Genomic DNA, 19,702 nt, shown 5'->3' on the forward strand with positions numbered 1-19,702 from the left:
AGTACAACTTACAGTGCCTTGAAATTTTTCACATTATGTCATGTTACAACCAAAAACATAAATGTATTTTATTGGGATTTTATGTGATAGACCAACACAAAGTGAGATATAATTGTGAAGGGGAAGGAAAATGATAAATGGTTTTCAAAATATTTTACAAATAAATATCTGAAAAATGTGGCTTGTATTTGTATTCAGCCCCCTTTACTCTGATACCCCTAACTAAAACCTAGTGCAACCAATTGCCTTTAGAAGTCACCTAATTAATAAATAGAGTCCACCTGTGTGTAATTTAATCTCAGATATCTGTGAAAACCTCAGAGGTTTGTTGAACCTTTGTGAATAAACAGCATCATGAAGGCCAAGGAACACACCAGACTGGTCAGAGATAAAGTTGTGGAGAAGTGTAAAGCAGGGTTAGATTATAAAAAAATATGCCAAGCTTTGAACATCTCATGGAGCACTGTTCAATCCATCATCCGTAAATGGAAAGAGTATGGCACGTTTGCAGTTTGCGAGAAGCCATGTGGGGGACACAGCAACGTGTGGAAGAAGGTGTTCTGGTCAGATGAGACCAAAATTGAACCTTTTTACCTAAAAGCAAAATGCTATGTCTGGTGGAAAACTAACACTACACATTACCCTGAACACACCATCCCCACTGTGAAACACGGTGGTGTCAGCATCATGTTGTGGGGATGCTTTTCTCCAACAGGGACAGGGAAGCTGGTCATAGTTGATGGGAAGATGGATGGAGCCAAATAAAGGGCAATCTTAGAAGAGTCTGCAAAAAACTTGAGACTGGTTTGGAGGTTGACCTTCCAGAAGGACAACAACCATAAACATACAGCCAGAGCTACAATGGAATGGTTTAGATCAAAAACCATTTATAATTTTCCTTCCACTTCACAATTATGTGCCACTGTGTCTTGGTCTATCACATAAAATCCCAATAAAATACATTTATGACATACCCGGAGCAGAGGAGGAACGGAAACAGTATAGGGCATACATGACAGGGTGAGAAGGGGATTTGGTTGGCAGGGGTTCATCTATTATAATGTTAGCATGTCAGTCCTTGCACTTACCTTATTGGATCAGAGGAGGGTGTAATGGGGAGGGGCCCGGGAGTTCAGTTGTCTGGAAGGGGAGGTCCCGGCACACTTGCTGAGAGGCAATTGTCGGAAGAGCATCCCTCCCACCCACCCCTCCTTCTTAGTATTAATTTCACCGTTGTAATGTTTTTTTTTTCTTAAAGTGTTTGGCGATTGGGGTCCTTGATGGCGGTCTATTTATTGTTATTGGAAAAATGGTGGGTATTGATTTGAGGTATGGAGCCCTCGAGTGTGTATGGTACAATGGTGTCTGAGGTCAGCTGGTTTAGGATCTGAGCTGGTGTTTGCAGCTGGGGTCGCAGTTCAGCTATCTGGTGGCTCAGACACAAAAAATTTGTCAATGTGGCACCATCAGGGACCTCTAATCTTGAAAGATGGATAATGCCGCGTACACACGGTCGAACTGTTTGACGTACTTAGTCCGTTGAAACACATTTCAGCGGACAATCCGCTTGTGTGTGGGCTTCAGCTGACTTTTTCAGCGTGCAGTCCGGAGTACTAAGAATTTCGGTTTTTCCAAAAATCTGTCCGTCGTACTTTGGTTTCAGCGGACAAGACGGTCGTCAGTATGCTAGTCCGACGGACTAAGAATGGCGCATGCCCAGAAAGGATTTACAGGGCTTTGCTGTGTCTTGGACTTCCTATTTCTAGTCCCGTCGCACGTGCTGTACGTCATCGCCCAAGCTTTCGTCGGACTGTTTGGGTATCCGTGTGTGGTCAAGTCCGTTCAGTGGAAAGTACGACGGATTGTCCGTCGGATTGTATGACGGACTAAGTACGTCAAACAGTTCGACCATGTGTACGCGGCATAAGTTATATATGGTTATGTTATGTTTTTATATAGAAAGTGTATGTTTAATAAAAGGCCGTGTTCAGCCATTTTAACTCCACTTATGTTTTGCGTTTTCAATCCTGATAAGTAGAGGGGGGGGGGGTAAGTGGTTCTGACATAGGTAGGGCAGTCTCAGGTGAGCTCTTATCTACCCTAGTCATGTTTTTGGTTGTAACATGACAAAATGTGGAAAAGTTCAAGGGCAATGAATACTTTTTCAAGGCACTGTATAACATCCAAGTGAAAGATATAACACTGACATGTCAGAAAACAATAAAAAAAAAAAATCACAGATACAAAATCACAGAATAACTGAGTTGGAAAAAGGATCACCCCCATGCGTCAGTTTTTTAATTGAACCATCTTTTACTTTAATTACAGCCTTTATATGCCTCTACTAACTTTGGACATCTAGACTTTGCAATATTTGCCCACAGAAATGCTCATGTTCAGTTAAATTTATGGTGACTGTTTGTGGACTGTAGTCTTTAAGTCATTCCACAGATTTTCATTGGGATTTAAGTTTGGGCTCTGACTAGGCCATGCAAGGACATTCACCTTTTTCTCCTTCAACCACTGTGTGCTCATTTGTGCTGTGTGCTTTGGGTCAATGTCATGTAAACCTTCCCATTGACAAATTTCTGGCAAAGGGCAGCAGATTTTCCTCAAGAATTTGATGGTATTTTTCCCCATCCATTTTCCTTCTATCCTGACAAGTACTCTAGGCCCTGCTGCAGAGAAAAAAAAACCCATAACAGGATATTACCATCTCCATGCTTTACTGTAAGAATGGTGTTATTTGGATGGTGAGCTTTATTGGATTTCCGTCAGACATATCGTTTTGTGTTGCGGCCAAATAATTCAATTTTAGTCTCATCTGACCATAACACCTTTTTCCATGTGGCCTCAGAATTTTCAAGGAGCGTTTTGGCAAAACTCTGCCTCGGTCGTGACTGCATGTGGCCTTTCTTGAGGAGTGGCTTTTTTCTTGCAACGCTCCAATACAAGCTACATTTGTGGAGAATTTGTGATATTGTTGTTAGTGTAAGGTCCTGATCCAGGGAGGGTCTGTGTTGTACCAAATACCTTCCACTTCTTCATAATAGACTTCACTGTGCTTCTAGGCATTGATAAAGCCTTTGGATTTTTTGTATCCATCTCCTGACTCGTGCCTGTCCACAACTTTATCCCAGAGATCTTTTGACAGTGCCTTGCCACCCATAGTTGATTCTTTTTGCTTCAGCTGCAATACCGGGCACTGAAATACTCCAGGAAAGCTTTTTTCATGTTGCGCTATGTAAAATGACCACAGCTGATCGCAGTTAAAAGTCAAATGCCTCTGTGTGCCACACAAGAAGGTGATTAGCTATACCTGGTTAAGTTTACAAGTAATTTTTAGGGGGGGGGGGGGGGGTGACCCTTTTTCCAACTCAGTGATTTTGTTTTTTATTTTTTTATTATGACTTGTTGGTGTTATATCTTTCACTTGGATGTTATAAGTGGCAGTGGTAAATACAGCTATATAAAACAAAAACTGTGCCTGTCTTCATTTCAGGCTGCAAAGCAACAAAATGTGATTATTTTAAAGAGGGGTGATTCATTTCTATACCCATATACCACAATTGGAAATAACAATATGGATTAAATGTCTCCTTAATTGCTGTACCATGTAATAATTGTAGTTGCACTTGTATAGGTGTACCCTTACATGCCTGGTATGTAGGGCATTATATTGTTTGTATGACAATTTCTTTTTAAATGTATCAATAAAGGTCAACACATTTTTTTTTATAAATTTGGGTGTGGTACCTTAAAAATCCAATTCGTTTTTTCATGTTAGGGTCCTATTTCCCTATATTGTATTCAAGGGATGTGGTACCAGTGAACCTCATTGGAGGGTTTTTCATCCTAGGTCCCTTACTCTCAAAATGTCTTTATCTTGTACTGTTCATTCTACTAGAAGTATTTGAGCAGCATACCTCTTCAGACTACTAGAAGAATGGAATTGTGTGGCCTGAACATGGAGTCATATCCTGTTGAAGGAAACGGTGAGCTCCCAGTGAAAATTCCACCACTGGGAGACAGAGTGCTAAGATTAGCCTCCAGTATTGCCACAAGCTGATCGAAGGTGGAAGTTACGTATACGTTCCTGATGGAGACTCCTGCAGAGATGAAGAACAAAGAAGATGGTGATTCCTGAGAGAAAGTACTGGAGAGCCAAAGTGGAATTATCTCCAGTGTGAATGTAAAAAGTTTTACCCACATCTTGTCATAATTGGTTCTTGCCAGGTTTTAGCTAAATGCTACCTTGTGCTGAGTGTTAACCCCAATGCTGAGGTGTGCAGACTCCAAGTCAGAAATATAGCTTCTACTCTCAATTTGAGTGACCCAAAGTTGCCAGAGCTCTAGAACAAGAAACTGGCACAGCAATTGTCAGATTTGCCAGAGGTGTCCTCTACAGATGATATGGATGTAGGCTGTGCTGAGTGCTCAACACACTTTTAGAATTACTGACGCTGCTCCCTTCAGGGAACGACCCTGGAGGATATTGCCAAAGGATGTGGTTGAGCTAGGACAGACATTACATCATATAAAAGACCAGGGGATCATTGTAGATAGTAAGAGTCCCTTTGCCTCCTCCACTGTGGTAGCAAAAAAAATAGTTGGTCCATCTACCCATGTGTAGATTACAGAATTCTGAATCCGAGAATATCCAATCATTATACACTGTCCAAAATTAAAGAGGCACTGGAGGCTTTAAATGTGAATTGGTTCACCGTTCTAGATCTACTGTCTGAATACTACAAAGTTCCTATGGCACCAAAAGATCAAAAGAAAACAGCCTGTATATCTCCTTTGGGCTTCTGTCAACTTACTTACATGCCACAAACCTGCAACACCCCAAAGGTAATGGAATGAGTTTTGGGTGATCTAGTACTCAGAGAATGTCCTGTGTACCTCAGTGACATTATTAACCCCTGGGGGTCACATTGTATCTACTGAAAGAGTGGTCACTGATCAAGCCAAAGTTAAAGCAGTGGTGAACTGCCCTCAACCTCATAAAAATATTACACAGTTACATGCTTTCCTTGGCTTTCGTGGGTATTACAGCAGATATGTAGAATACCCTGTTTCCCGAAAATAAGACCTAGCATGATTGCCGTGATAGGTGCGATATAAACCCTACCTCCCAAATAAAGCCCTAGTTAGTACTTGTCTTATTTGCAGGGTAGGGCTTATTTTCAGGGAAACAGGGTAGGGCTTATTTGGGGGATAGGGCTTATATTGCAGCCAACACCGACAATCACGCTAGGTCTTATTTTCAGGGAAACAGGGTAGTATTCAAAGGTGGCTGGAGCTCTTTATGATCTGTTTAAGACTGATGTGTGCAGTCAAAGGAATCAAAAGATATCTTCTTAAAGTTCCTTTGGGGACCATTGAACTTCTGAATGTGAAGAGGCTTTCACTCAATTAAAGAAGCTGCGGCAGTTCTAGAGGCTGCGGTGCTCCACTCTGTGGAGGCCCTATCACCTTTGAGGACCCAAAGCTTAACCCCCTCCATGCTCACGACCCTAAAGGCCTGGAGAGCAGGACTAGGACTTGAGAAATTCCCATGGAATGCAGTCTCCTCAAACACCCCCCTGTGGAAAAATCCTACCTTACCCCATTTCTACACACTACCCGACCCCAAAATATGAGCCAAATGCGGTATTAAACTGATATCTGATCTTCCCACCGACACCGCCATACATCCCTTCAATCATCTAGTATCCCACAATAATGCACCTCCCTCATGCCTATTCCACTATTTGCAACTGTCCCATGTGTTTAAAGCCCAAATAAGACCCAATGACATGCAAATAGTGCAACCTGATCTGGAAAGTGTCACACGATATGAATGTACCAGGAACCTGACCTCGGTCCTATATGCACATCTCCTCAGAATTTCCTCCCCGAAACTGTCATCGCTTCATTAGTGATGGAAGCAGGACATTCTGGTACTAGACTCCGAGGACTGGGGGGACATTTGAGATTTCCCCTTTAAAATCCTTGTCTCACTTTGAGACCGTCTCATACAATACAAAATACTCCACCAGGCATATATCACCCAGTATAGATTGCATAAAATAAGATCCTCCCTGTCCTCGGAGTGTTGGAGATGTACTGGGGACCCGGGTGATTTTATACATGTCTTCTGGTCCTGTCCAGCCATTAGAAACTACTGGTCACAAGTACCCTCTGTAATACATGAAGTAGTGGCAATAGATATAGCCCCAACCTCGTAGATATGCCTACTAGGCTTAGTAGAAGAATTAGCCCCCAGGACAGCAGAGTGAACCTTGATTGGACTCCTGCTCTTCTATGCCAGGAAGATGATCACCCTCTGCTGGAAAAAATGTACTTCGCCTTCCCTTTTGCTATGGAAACACATGTCAATAGTGTTTTGCCACTTTACAAAGAAACCTACCAAAATAGGGGGTGCCCAAAAAAAATTATAGAATGTGTGCCAAATGGTTAGCTGAAGCCTACATGGGAACTGCTGACTGACTGGACCCCTACAAATTGCCACTCCATGGGTGAAAGTAATGTGGATACATCGGAAGCCATCTCTACTGCAATTTCTACTTTGGTTTTGCTTGTTATCTTTTAAAACAAGGTTTTTGACATGCTACAGCTTTTTGACACTTATGATAGACGTGGAACACTATGCCGGCAGGCACTGACCCCTGTGTGGGTCTTGTTTCAATGCTGTGGCAGGTTAACTGTTGTTTGTTTGTTTGTTTGTATGTCTTTATACTTAATAAAAAGATTAAAAAAATAAAATAAAAATGAGTTTTAGTAGACTAAAATGTACTGGAGATTTAGTCAACTAAATACGACTAAAACTAAAACAATTGCAGAAGACTAAATTGGGACTAAAATAAAATGCCATTTTAGTCCTAAGACTAAAACTAAATCAAAATTTGCTGCCAAAATGAACACTGGTGCCCTCCTGTGGTTCTGTGATCTTACCAACAAACTTAGGTTCCCCCACAGCTAATTCATCCTAATAGAACACCAGGACAGAATCTTGCAAATAAAAGAACATAACAAAATCCAAGCAGAATGTTCTGATGGAAATCAACGTAAGGCCACCACGGTTGCAAGGTCAAACTGAAGACCTATAAACCACCTTACTTTAAAGAGCTAGTCCACCCAAATGTGATATTAAATTTATAATTGGAGTGTGATAGACAGGCAACCCCTAATTTATTTTATTTTTTTAGATGCTTCAGCAATGAGATCTCCCTGCAATACTTCACAACTCTGTTCCTCTCCACCTAAAGGGTTTGGGTTTAACCTTTCACCCCTGTGTACTTCAGTGCCTCCTGTTACATTCTCCATAATATAAAATAAAGCAACAGTCATGGTCAAAAATATACACACAATGGGCACAGTAGGTGTGCAAAACTAGGAACTCAATCAATAGATCTCACCAATAGACTGAGGTAGAAGATACTGTCAGGTGGTATAATTCTGCACCAAAAATCAAATATCAGTGTTGGCTGGACTGACCACTTGTTCTCATATTATAAAATAATTTGTATTCTCAGAAGAACAGGTTTCGTGCATCTGCCTTAGGAGAGGGAAAAGAGCAAAGGAAAATATTGAGTTTCTTGAGCTTTTGTGCGGCTGAGTCTTCTACAAGGCCGTGTTTCCATGCAGAGCCCGTGTTGTGTGATACTCTAGCTGAGGCCGGTAACATGAGCCTGGCATAATTATGGGAGTGATAAGCCTCTGGAAACTTGGAACACAGAGCCTTGCCTCTAGTATACGATGGACAGTACAGGAAACACAACAGTTTGAGCATGCCACTAATCATAAGAAGAAATGGCAAAGATCGATGCATCATCTAGCTTGGCAAGAAGAAGGCCTTGTGGTCTCTTTGCTCTTCTTGCAGCATGTTTCTTTCCACAATGAGAGACCAGTGATGGCCTTACTCCTCTTGAAGGTTGTGTGATGGCAACAAGGCCTCTTTTCCATTTCTGGATATTATTACAGTTTTTCAAGGTTCTTTGAGAAACAGGGCAGAAATATGACATCATCTTCTCAAATGGCTCTTTATGATATCCGAAGACTGTTACCTCGGAGTCAGTCAACTATAGACCATGGTGCATTAACAGGTGAGTGCACTTAGTTATCTTCACAGCCCTAGCACAGTACAATTATCCATCATGGTGTTACCTTGTTGAAATGAAGGCAGGAAGGTTGCTGTCCTGCTTGAGGTGGCTACCCACCAATAAAATGTAATTTAAATAAATGTATCATCTGATATACCATTTCATGCTATGTGTAAGTGTAACACTTTCCAGATATTTGTTACCTCTCATGAAGATCACACATTACCTTCTCTGCAGCCAGCACTTTCCATGGTTAGGCAGGTAGCCAGAAATCTGTGGTGATACTATGGGGAAAGCACTGAGCCTGCTGGCGAATGTCTACAGCATGGAGAATCATAAGATTGATGCATGGGTCACCACACCCTAAAATGATGGGGTACAGATCTGAGGTCCTTTTTGGTAGCAGAGAGAGCAAAAGGTTGTCCAATGCAAGTAATGACTTTTGTATTTATGTACTGTATGTATCACTGTAGGTGATTATTTGCATCCTAGTAGAATGCTCATTAATGGACACTGATTATTTACTTCTCAAATATTATTAAAGCCTACAAGCTTCTGTGTCTGCACTCAAATCAAAGTTCATTTGTTACAATCCACCTCCTATGTCAGTACTCTGACAGTCCATACAATAGGGGTTTCCAAACTTTTTAAACAAAGGGCCAGTTTACTGTCCTTCAGACTTTAAGAGGGCCATATGTAGGTGTCAGTTGGAGGAATAGTACTTAATTGTAGGTGTCAGTGGGAGGAATAGTACCCCATCATTGGTGTCAGTGGGAGGAATAGTACCCCATCATTGGTGTCAGTAGGTAAAATTGTGCCCCATGCATGATGTCAGTGGGAGGAATAGTGTCTTGTATGAATGAAAGGAATAGTGCCCCAAGGGCTGGATAAAGGCAAGCAAAGGGCCACAGTTTGGAGACAGCTGCCATACAAAAACTGCATATAAGCTGAGATATCCGACAATAATGTAAACTGTGTGAAAACATTGATAAATAGACACATAAATGTTCAGTGTAAGGGCCCGTTCACACATTCAACAAGGACTGCCACTTCTTTGAAAAACGATCCATTGCTGGAAACAGAGGCATAACTAGAACCTTCAGGGCCCCAGTGCAAGAAAGCATGAAGGGCCCCCTTGACCCCCAGCTGGTGCCCTTCCCACTGATCCCAGGGACCTTTACTCCCATTGTGGGACCCTTTATTATGGCCCTGCAGTGGGCCCCCTTCCTGCTGTCTTGGGGTCCCCCCAGGGTGGCGGATGGCCAGGACCCCATCACAAGTGCGACCTTTGCAAGCCCAGTAGGTTTTATTTTTGTTATTTTATTTTTGTATCTTTTTTTTACCATTTTTTTAAATGTATTTATTTATTTTTAATGTTATTTTTAATTATTTTTTGTTTTTAAATTTAGGACCCCTGTTGGGGAGCTTTGGTAAAATATCAGGGGTCTAAACAAACCTCTAATGCTTTACCTTTGAGACAGAGAAAGGAGATTAAGGACAACTCAATCTCCATCTTTGCAGCCTCAGCAGCACAAAAGGAATAGACAGGAATAGCTCTGCACAGAGCTTCCTGTTCATTCATACACGTAAGCATAGCAAGCACAGTTTACTATGCCTCCGTTATTAATGAAAAAACAAAAACAAACACTGTTACCGATCAGTGACTTGATTTAATAAGACAAGAAAGGGGTTGGTAAATTACACATTTACTGCCTCCTTCCCCGATTTCCATCCTGACAGTGTCCCCTGCATCAACCAGCAGGGGGGGGGTGGGAGGGGGAAAACTGGCAGCGCTGCGGAGGATGGCAAGAGTAGGGGGAATATACAATTAGGGGGAAAACACTGCGCTATAGTTAAATATATATATAAAAGAAAGGCCTCAACAGCCAAAACAGCAGCCAACACCAAAAACAAACAAAGTTCAACAAACAAAAAATAAAAATAGTGTAGCGCTTCAATGGTAATAGGTGTAGTCAACATAAAGGATAATCATGTAACAGAGATCATATAGATGATATAGATGGCTAGAGAAAAAGTCCAAAAATGGGCCCAAATTTCACAATGTAGCTGGCACGGGGGTGACCGAACCGTCACAAAGTAGGAAGGGATCACACTAAGCGGATGTATTCATGTGAATCTGCTTGTCTGTAAACATCAAGGAGGGTAGATAAATACTTCTTATCAACTCTGTTGGACTCACACAGTCGTATGACAGTTGAGTCTGAAAGGCTTGAGGTCACAATCTGGGACCAAGGAGTATGTGGAGGGAGGTCCGTTAAACTGATGGAGGAACTCCAAACGGCTGTATGCCCGATGATGTATTTCACAGATGGAACATCAAGGTAGTTTGTAGTCCAGCTCAGACGCGGCCCGTTACACCGATACTCCAATCTCCCCCGAGTGGGGAGGAAGATATTTGGGGGTTTAGACCAAAAAGAAGGGAAAAAAGAAAAAAAGGCTCCACATGGTGCGGGTCAAACGGTATAAAATGGTAATTTATTAAAGTCAAAAGGTTATTAATGACTTGGTGATCACAAAAAATGGAATAAAATGAAATTAAAAGCAATGTAGGGTGCCAACAGCTAGCCCAAAAAGGGCTAGCTGTTGGCAAATATCTTCCTCCCCACTCGGGGGAGATTGGAGTATCGGTGTAACGGGCCGCGTCTGAGCTGGACTACAAACTACCTTGATGTTCCATCTGTGAAATACATCATCGGGCATACAGCCGTTTGGAGTTCCTCCATCAGTTCAACGGACCTCCCTCCACATACTCCTTGGTCCCGGATTGTGACCTCAAGCCTTTCAGACTCAACTGTCATACGACTGTGTGAGTCCAACAGAGTTGGTAAGAAGTATTTATCTACCTTCCTTGATGTTTACAGACAAGCAGATTCACATGAATACATCCGCTTAGTGTGATCCCTTCCTACTTTGTGACGGTTCGGTCACCCCCGTGCCAGCTACATTGTGAAATTTGGGCCCATTTTTGGACTTTTTCTCTAGCCATCTATATCATCTATATGATCTCTGTTACATGATTATCCTTTATGTTGACTACACCTATTACCATTGAAGAGTAGGGGGAGGCAGGGGAGCACACAAGTGCCAGAGGCAGCAGGACAGGGACAGGGATAGGGAGGCGGTGGGGAGCGGCATGTAGAGCAACCAATGCCCTCCATATCCCTCCTGCAGCTTCTGAATGTGTGCAAGAGGGAGAGGAGAAGAAGTGGGCATTCAGCAGCTGCATGGAGAGATTGATTCCTCTACATGCCATCACTGCCCTCATGCAGGTGTACAAGGGGCCTGGTCAAAATTGCGACCCCTGTACATACATCCTTGGCCAGAATGCTTTTCAGAGATGTTTGACAGACAGCAAGGAGGCGATATGTGCTCTCCTCATTGCCTTATATAACCCTTTAAATACCACACTACTGAACCACAATCGTGTGCATTGCATGCAATTGCGGGGTGTTTGCAAGGTGGCCCCATGCAACCTGCATTGGTTGCGCTTGGTGGTGACATGTTGTTTAATTTTTGCTGTGGCTGTGAAGCACAGCATTGTGCCCATGGCAGGTGGTATGTGTACAGCACCAAACAGGCTGGTTGTCAGGTGCAGTAAAACAGTGGCTCAATTGCCTGGTTTTACTGCCCCCTTCCACATGTGGGAATGAGCCCTGAGCCTAGGTTCACACTGACTGCAGGAATGAAATCATGCGAGTTCAGCTGAACTCACACAATTTCATTCCCACATCTCAGTCCCGACTTCGGGGGCGATTTCAGAGACATCTGTGCGGGTTTCTGCACAGATGTCAATGGAAATCAAACCTCCAAATCCCCAAAAGTAGTACAGAAACTACTTTTGAGAATCGCATTCGGACACTGCCATTGCCAGGAATTGCCGCAGATTTGGCATGCCATTTGACATGTCAAATGCAGTGGCAGCTTGTGCTCAAAATTTTTGGGGGGGGCACAAACAAATTCTGAAAATTCTAAAAAATCTATTGCAGCTTCACTGTGCCGATCAAATGCAGCCACTGTGCCCCTCAAATGCCGCCACTGTGCCCATCAAATGCAGCCACTATGCCCATCATATGCCGCCACTGTGCCCATCAAATGCAGCCACTGTGCCCATCAAATACAGCCACTGTGCTCATCAAATGCAGCCACTGTGCCCATCATATGCAGGCAGTTTTCCCCGTGACTGTATTTGGTAAGCACAGTGGCTGCACATGATGGGCACAGTGACTGTATTTAGTGGACACAGTGGCTGTATTTGGTGGGCACACGGCTCTGGCAGCACCCCCAATCCCCCCTGCGCGTGGCTCTAAAAGACCCCTTGTGGTAAAGCACTTACCGCCAGGCAGCAGCTCCTCTCGTACAGCAGAGCGGCGGCAGAGGTATCCTTCCTCCAGCCCAGCGTGTGTCTCCTCCACTCCTCTTCCTAAGCGCCAGGCATTCAATAGGTTGGCCTGGCTTGGCCAATCAGAAAACAAGTCTGCTGCCCTGCCTCCTGTTTGGCGGGGAGGAAGGTTAGTGTGAAAATAGCGAAAATTTATTCGCTATCGTCACACAATTGGGTGGGATCAGGGTGCACTCTCTGTGCCCCGACCCCACCCTATTTTGAAGCCTAATAGAGCCTCTGGCTCTAAGCAGGTGCTTCAAAAAGTACCACCCCCTCCCACCCCTGTCATGGGAATCCATGCGCCCGGTGTCCTGAAAGGTGCATGGATGGGGGGCGGCGCCCGTGTGCCCACAGTGCACGGGCCACCACTGGTCAAATGGCATGCTAGATTGCATCAATGTGAACCAGGGCTAACAGTCACGTTATTTAAAAAGAAGGCAACAAACTGACATTTGGCACCTTGCCAGTATAGGATTACTAGGCTGGAAGCCAGGAGTGATCTGGAAAATATTGTCCCTAATATGCCGTGTCATGTTCATCATAGTTGTCTTTTATTCTGGGTCTCTTAAGCTACATAAACAGTTTGTATAGTTTTAGGCCTGGATATTTTCCTGGGGATCCTCTCATCTCCCTGATAAGGTCTGTCTGAAAGCAATACATTCCCTGCAATCTCTAATAATATCAAGCACCCACAATGCCCCAAGCTGTCAAAGACCATGAAATCTATCCCTGGCCACTACTCAGAGCAGTGTTTTTTTATTTGTAGAAAGAAAGAGGTAAAGTTTTAATCTTAATGAATATAGAGAAGAGGAATAATGTGCAAAGAAAGAGAAATTCAGATTAAAGTTGTCACCAGTGGCGGCTAGTGCTCAACATTTTTTTTGGGGGGGGGGGGGGGGGGGGGCGCAAACGAACTGAAAAAAATCTTAAAAATACTCAGACAAAAACATCAAATGCAGCCTCACTGTGCCATCAGTTGCAGCCATTGTGCCCATCAAATGCAACCACTGTGCCCATCATATGCAGCCACTGTGCCCATCATATGCAATATGCAGCAAACTGTGCCCAGCAAATGCAGACACTGTGCCAATCATATGTAGCCAGCTGTGCCCATAATATGCAGCCACTGTGTCCATCATATGCAGTCAACTGTGCTCAGCAAATGCAGCCACTGTTCCCATCATATTCAGCCAACTGTGCCCATCATATGCAGCCAACTGTGCCCAGCAAATGCAACCAACTGTGCCCATCAAATGCAACCAGCTGTGCCCATCATATGCAGCCACTGTGCCCACCATATGCAGTCAACTGTAACCAGCAAATATAGCCACTGTGCCCATCATATGCAGCCACTGTGCCTATAATATGCAGCCAACTGTGCCCAACAAATGCAGGCAACCGTGCCCATCATATGCAGCCACTGTGCCCAGCAAATTCAGCCAACTGTGCCCAGCAAATGCAGCCAACTGTGCCCATCATATGCAGCCAACTGTGCCCATCATATGCAGGCAACTGTGCCCAGCAAATGCAGCCACTGTGACACCCCTGCCTGCTTGCTGTCTGACCGGCACTTACCCTATTGTGGTGGCGGGTCAGGCAGCGGGTGACGGCGGCAAGCTGTGTGATGGGTAGCGCATATCAGGCTATGGCTCCTGTGTCCTCCGTGCATCTCTTCTCGCCTTCTGGTAGGCGGCCAATGGGATCGCCTGTGCCTTCAGCCAATCAGGTGATGGGTATTAGACCCTTGCCTCCTGATTGGCGAAGAGAGGCAGTTGAGTGTTAGAAAAGCAAATATATATTTGCTTTTCTAACATACTTGGGTGGACTGTGAGCGCAATTCACTGCGCTCCAAGTCCACCTTTTTTCGAAGCCTATTAGAGCCTATGACTCTAATCAGGTGCTTGGAAAAAACCACCTCTGGAATTTAGACGCCTGGCGTCTGAAAAGGGGCTGAATGCCTGAATATGGGGTGGTTACAGCCGCCATGCAATGCATGAATCTATCCATTCTACATAGAGGGGGTGGCATGACAGAAGGGACAGTGTCCGTGCACCCTTAATGGACAGGCCGCCCCTGGGTGTCATCCACCCTACATTTTCATGTCCATCATCAGAACGAAAAATCAAGAATCAGGAATTAGTCTCCCTGAAGGAACTAGGTAGTAATTTACTGTACATGCTTGTCAACATTTTCAGGATAAAGAATATCAAAAAGACAAGATTTTTTAAAGTGGTTGTAAACCCTTACAACACACTTTGACCTACAGGTAAGCCTAGATTAAGGCTTACCTGTAAGTCCAAGAAATATCTCCTAAACCTACACGGTTTAGGAGATATTTGCCGAAAGACAGGCACCGCTGTCTACGGCGCATGCACTGTAGACATCGGCGCGCGGGCGCACTGAGCACGGCATCGTCAACAATGAAGATGCCGCGCGTGTCGGCTCTTGTGCGCATGCGCGGGAGTGACGTCATCGTGGCTTTGCTGAATGACAGCGGCGGAGCATCGAGACCCACCGAGAAGATGGATGCGCCGGACTACAGGGGACAGCGGTGACATCGCTGGCTCCTGTGTCAGGTAAGTGACACATAATGGACTACTAGGCGATGCATAGTAGTCCATTATGCTTTGCCTTTGCAGGGAATGAAAGAGGAAGCAAACCCATCAGGGTTTACTTCCTCTTTAAAGATTTCCATTCACTTTCTGTCCCAGACCCAGAGTGAAGTTCTGGACGGGGTGCCCAATGACAAGGAGTGTTCTCAGCCCCCCATAGAAGGGGCCTCAATCTCTCCCACTGGAATCCCCTTGAACATCCCTTGAGTATCATACCTTATGTGCTGCAGAGGGTATACCTTACCCTGTATAATTAATAGAGAACATTAATCATTCATAGGTAGACAATGTGTGACAATTTCCCTGGAGGGAAGAGGACACGACTATCTACCTTCGGGGTCCCGCAGTTTAGGGTGTATTGACCTGACCTCATAAGTGAGCCTTAAATGACTTCAGGCCCAAATTAACCCTCGGTTTAAAATTACTTAAATACATTCCAAGTGCATCAAAACAAAAGGGTGTGCAAAGTCTTAGCCCTTGTACACACGGTCGGAGATTCTGTCGGAATGTGTCCGATTGGAGCGTTTTGTCGGATATTCCGACTGTGTGTGGTCTGCATCGGACTGTTTCCAACGGAATATCCGTCGGACCAAATTTTCCAACTTGCCGGAAATATTTTCCAACAAACTGCTCCGATCGGACATACTCCGATCATGTGTAGCCTACTCCGACGGACAAGGTGCCACGCATGCTCAGTTCAAATTCCTACATCAAAGCTACCGGCTACTAGCCTGAACGTAGTCCCATCGTAACGAAATTACGTCATCACGTTCTGAAAGATCGGATTTTCCGACAACTTTGTCCGACCGTGTGTATGCAACAGTTTCGGACAAGATCCGTCGGACAAAATCCGACAGATTTGGTTGTCGGAATCTCTGACCGTGTGTACAAGGGATAACAGTGTATTTTCTTTCTAAAGCAGCCACAGCCTGAGCAGAAAAGCCTGTCTCCTGCCAGCAGCTGCAGAACGTGAAAGCAGCAGTCCCAATGGAGGTGCCAGGCATGCCCCCTTCTGAGTAATGCTGCATTCAGGAAAGCTCATGTTTCCTGCTGATTTCAAAGCTCTGAATCTGTAGGGGTGTTTCAGACCTCAGCAGAGAGACCACTGTTTCACCACAGATAAGGCCAGGGCCGTATTTAATATTGATTGGACCCTGGGCAAAATTTTTCTTGCCCCCCCCATGCAGTTTCACTCTCCACCTGCTCTGAGACATACAATAAATAGCAGCTAGACTCAAAATCGGTTTACTGTATCAGATCAGGCAGCTATTGTGATTGGTTGCCAGAGGTTACAGTGTATCATTACCGCTCACTGACTGGTTACCAAAGGTACAGCACACATTACGGCTCACTGATTAGTTGCTAGAGGTACAGCACACGATTTCTGCTTGTTGATTGGTTGCTAGAGATTACTGTGGATATTGCCTGAGGGGGACATGATATACATATCAATGCCACCGGCCACCGCTATTTACATATGAATTCTGGCAATTTACATGTAAACACGGGGTCTGTATGTGAGTCATCTGTACACCACAATAGGGCAGAGCTGGGCAGCATTAGTAGCAGCACTTCCCACTGAGATATTGGGACACAGCACAGGACTAAAACCTCAAGGGATGAGGGAATTGAAATCAGGATAGTTGGCAAGTATGAGGCAGCAGCTTTGCAGGCAGCTCCCCCTTTTGCCCTGCCTTAAAAACGGCCCTGGATAAGGTCCAGCTCTGCAGCTGCTGGCAGGGGACCAGTGTTTCTGTTGAGCTTGAGGCAGATTTGTATAGATAAAAATGATGAAATCTGATTGCCCAATACACACGGTCGGAAATTCAGACGGAAAAAGTCTTATTGGATTATGCTGTTGGAAAATCTGATTGTGTGTGGGCTCTATCAGACTTTTTCCGTTGGATTTTCCGACACACAACGTTTGAGAGGTGGATCTAAAATTTTTCGACAACAAAATCTGATCGTTTAAATTCCGATTGTGTGTAGACAATTGCAACGGACAAAGTGCCATGCATGCTCAGAATAAACTAAGAGACGAAAGCTATTGGCTACTTGCCCGTTTATACTCCCGATGTACTTGTCTGACGTCACCTCGTTCTGAACGATCGGATTTTCCGACAACTTTGTGCGACCGTGTGTATGCAAGACAAGTTTGGCCCAAAATCTGCTGAAGACATCATCAGCGCAGTAAACAGTTAATATCTCCTAAACGGCGCATGTTTAGGAGATATTTACAGTACCTATAGGTAAGCCTTATTGTAGGCTTATCTATAGATACAAATGATATAGGGAGGTTTAGAACTTCTTTTAAAAAAACCTGACCACACTAAGCAGGAGAACACATCGTGGTCAGTTCTCTAGCTATGCTGGGAACTTAGCCTGCTCTCCTCCAATGATTTGACTTGTCCTGACACGCCCCCACTGCACAGCCTTTTGCTGCGTAGCTCAGTGTGCTGCTGCTTCTCCTCCATACCCCCCCCCAACTCTTATGCAGCTGAGAAAAGAGGGAATGTGATCACTTCATAAAAAGGCGGAAAAAGGTATTTAGAATGTTTTTTTTTATAGCTAAACACAAATGTTTTGCTTTTTGTTTCCGTTTTAAACTGAATAGGCTGCTTTACAAGGTGACTTTAAAGTGATTTTAGCCTTTGCTTACAAAATACACTATATTACCAAAAGTATTGGGACGCCTGCCTTTACACACACATGGACTTTAATGGCATCCCAGTCTTCGTCCCTAAGGTTCAATATTGAGTTGGCCCACCCTTTGCAGTACAACAGCTTCAACTCTTCTGGGAAGGCTGTCCACAAGGTTTAGGAGTGTGTCTATGGGAATGTTTGACCATTCTTCCAGAAGTGCATTTGTGAGGTCAGGCACTAATGTGGACGAGAAAGCCTGGCTTACATTCTCCGCTCGAATTCATCCGAAAGTGTGTTCTATCGGGTTGAGGTCAGGACTCTGTGCAGGCCAGTCAAGTTCCTCCACCCCATACTCGCTCATCCATGTCTTTATGCACCTAGTTTGTGCCCTGGTGCGCAGCCATGGTGGAACAGGAAGGGGCCACACTTAACAGGTCTTCTAATCCCTCTCGACTCTATCCAAGACTAAACAAAAAGTTTTGCCTTTAGTTATACTTTAATGGCTGTGTGTTGAGTTATTTGGAGGGGACAGCAAATGTACAGTGTTATACAACCTGTACACTCACTACTTTACATTGTAGCAAAGTGTCACGTGAAAATATATAATAGAATATTTACAAAAATGTGAGGGGTGTGCTCTTTTGTGAGATACTGTATGTATATATATATATATATATATATATATATACAGTGCTGTGCAAAAATTCTAGGCAGGTGTGAAAAAATACTGTAATCAATATTTGGTGTGACCACCCTCTGGATTCAAACCAGTATCAATTCTTCTTGGTACACACAGTGCTTGTGTACACAGTTTTTGTCAAATTGTTTTTTTTTTTTCTTATGCTTTATATATGGAGGTAAGTGCCCTCATCCTGATCCTCTGAGCATCTCCAACACTTACCAGAGGTGATGGGGAAGATGCGATTTAGGCTCACCATGGTCCTGAACCATAAGAAAACTACAGTGCCTTAAAAAAGTATTCATACCCCTTGAAATTTTCCACATTCTGTCATGTTACAACCAAAAATGTAAATGGATTTTATTGGGATGTTATGTGATAGATCAACACAAAATGGCACATAATTGTGAAATGGAAGGAAAATTATAAATGGGCTTCCACATTTTTTACAAATAAATATGAAAAGTGTGGCGTGCATTTGTATTCAGCCCCCTTTACTCTGATACTAAAATATAGTGGAACCAATTGCCTTCAGAAGTCACCTAATTAGTAAATAGAGTCCACCTGTGTGTAATTTAATCTCAGTATAATACAGCTGTTCTGTGAAGCCCTCAGTGGTTTGTTAGAAAACCTATGTGAACAAACAGCATCATGAAGGCCAAGGAATACATCAGACAGGTCAGGGATAAAGTTGTGGAGAAGTTTAAAGCAGGGTTAGATCATAAAAAAATATCCAAAACTTTGAACATCTCACGGAGTATTGTTCAATCCATCACCTGAAAATGGAAAGAGTATGGCACAACTGCAAACCACATGGCCGTCCACCTAAACTGACAGGCCTGGCAAGGAGAGCATTAATCAGAGAAGCAGCCAAGAGGCCCATGGTAACTCTGGAGGAGCTGCAGAGATCCACAGCTCAGGTAGAAGAATCTGTCCACAGGACAACTATTAGTTGTGCATTCCACAAATCTGGCCTTAATGGAAGAGTGGCAAGAAGAAAGCCATTGTTTAAAAAAAAAGCTATAAGAAGTCCCATTTGCAGTTTGCAAGAAGCCATGTGGAGGACACAGCAAACATGTGGAAGAAGATGCTTTGGTCAGATGAGACCAAAATTGAACTTTTTGGCCTGAAAGCAAAACGCTATCACCCTGAACACACCATCCCCACCGTGAAACATGGTGGTGGCAGCATCATGTGGTGATGTTTTTCTTCAGCAGGGGCAGGGAAGCTGGTCAGACAGATGGAGCCAAATACAGGA

The 19,702-nt window shown here is 43.9% G+C and overlaps 1 protein-coding gene across 3 annotated transcripts in view; it reads left to right on the plus strand.

Annotated features, from left to right (window-relative positions):
* RNF224 (ring finger protein 224) overlaps positions 1-19,702 on the plus strand; it is a 37,854-nt gene that overhangs the window by 11,130 nt on the left and 7,022 nt on the right. The window contains exon 1 of one of the 3 annotated variants that reach the window (XR_013272245.1): positions 7,621-8,111. The exons of 1 other annotated variant lie outside the window; for it this stretch is intronic. The gene's annotated coding sequence lies outside the window, so the exon portion shown is untranslated. Of the gene's footprint in view, positions 1-7,620; positions 8,112-19,702 lie in introns of those variants that run through there. One more of the 3 variants, XM_077476098.1, reaches the window with a different exon arrangement.

Source organism: Lithobates pipiens, unplaced genomic scaffold, assembly GCF_037356315.1.
Source record: "Lithobates pipiens isolate NorthernLeopardFrog02 unplaced genomic scaffold, aLitPip1_a1.2 Scaffold_1, whole genome shotgun sequence".
Lineage (NCBI taxonomy): Eukaryota > Metazoa > Chordata > Amphibia > Anura > Ranidae > Lithobates > Lithobates pipiens.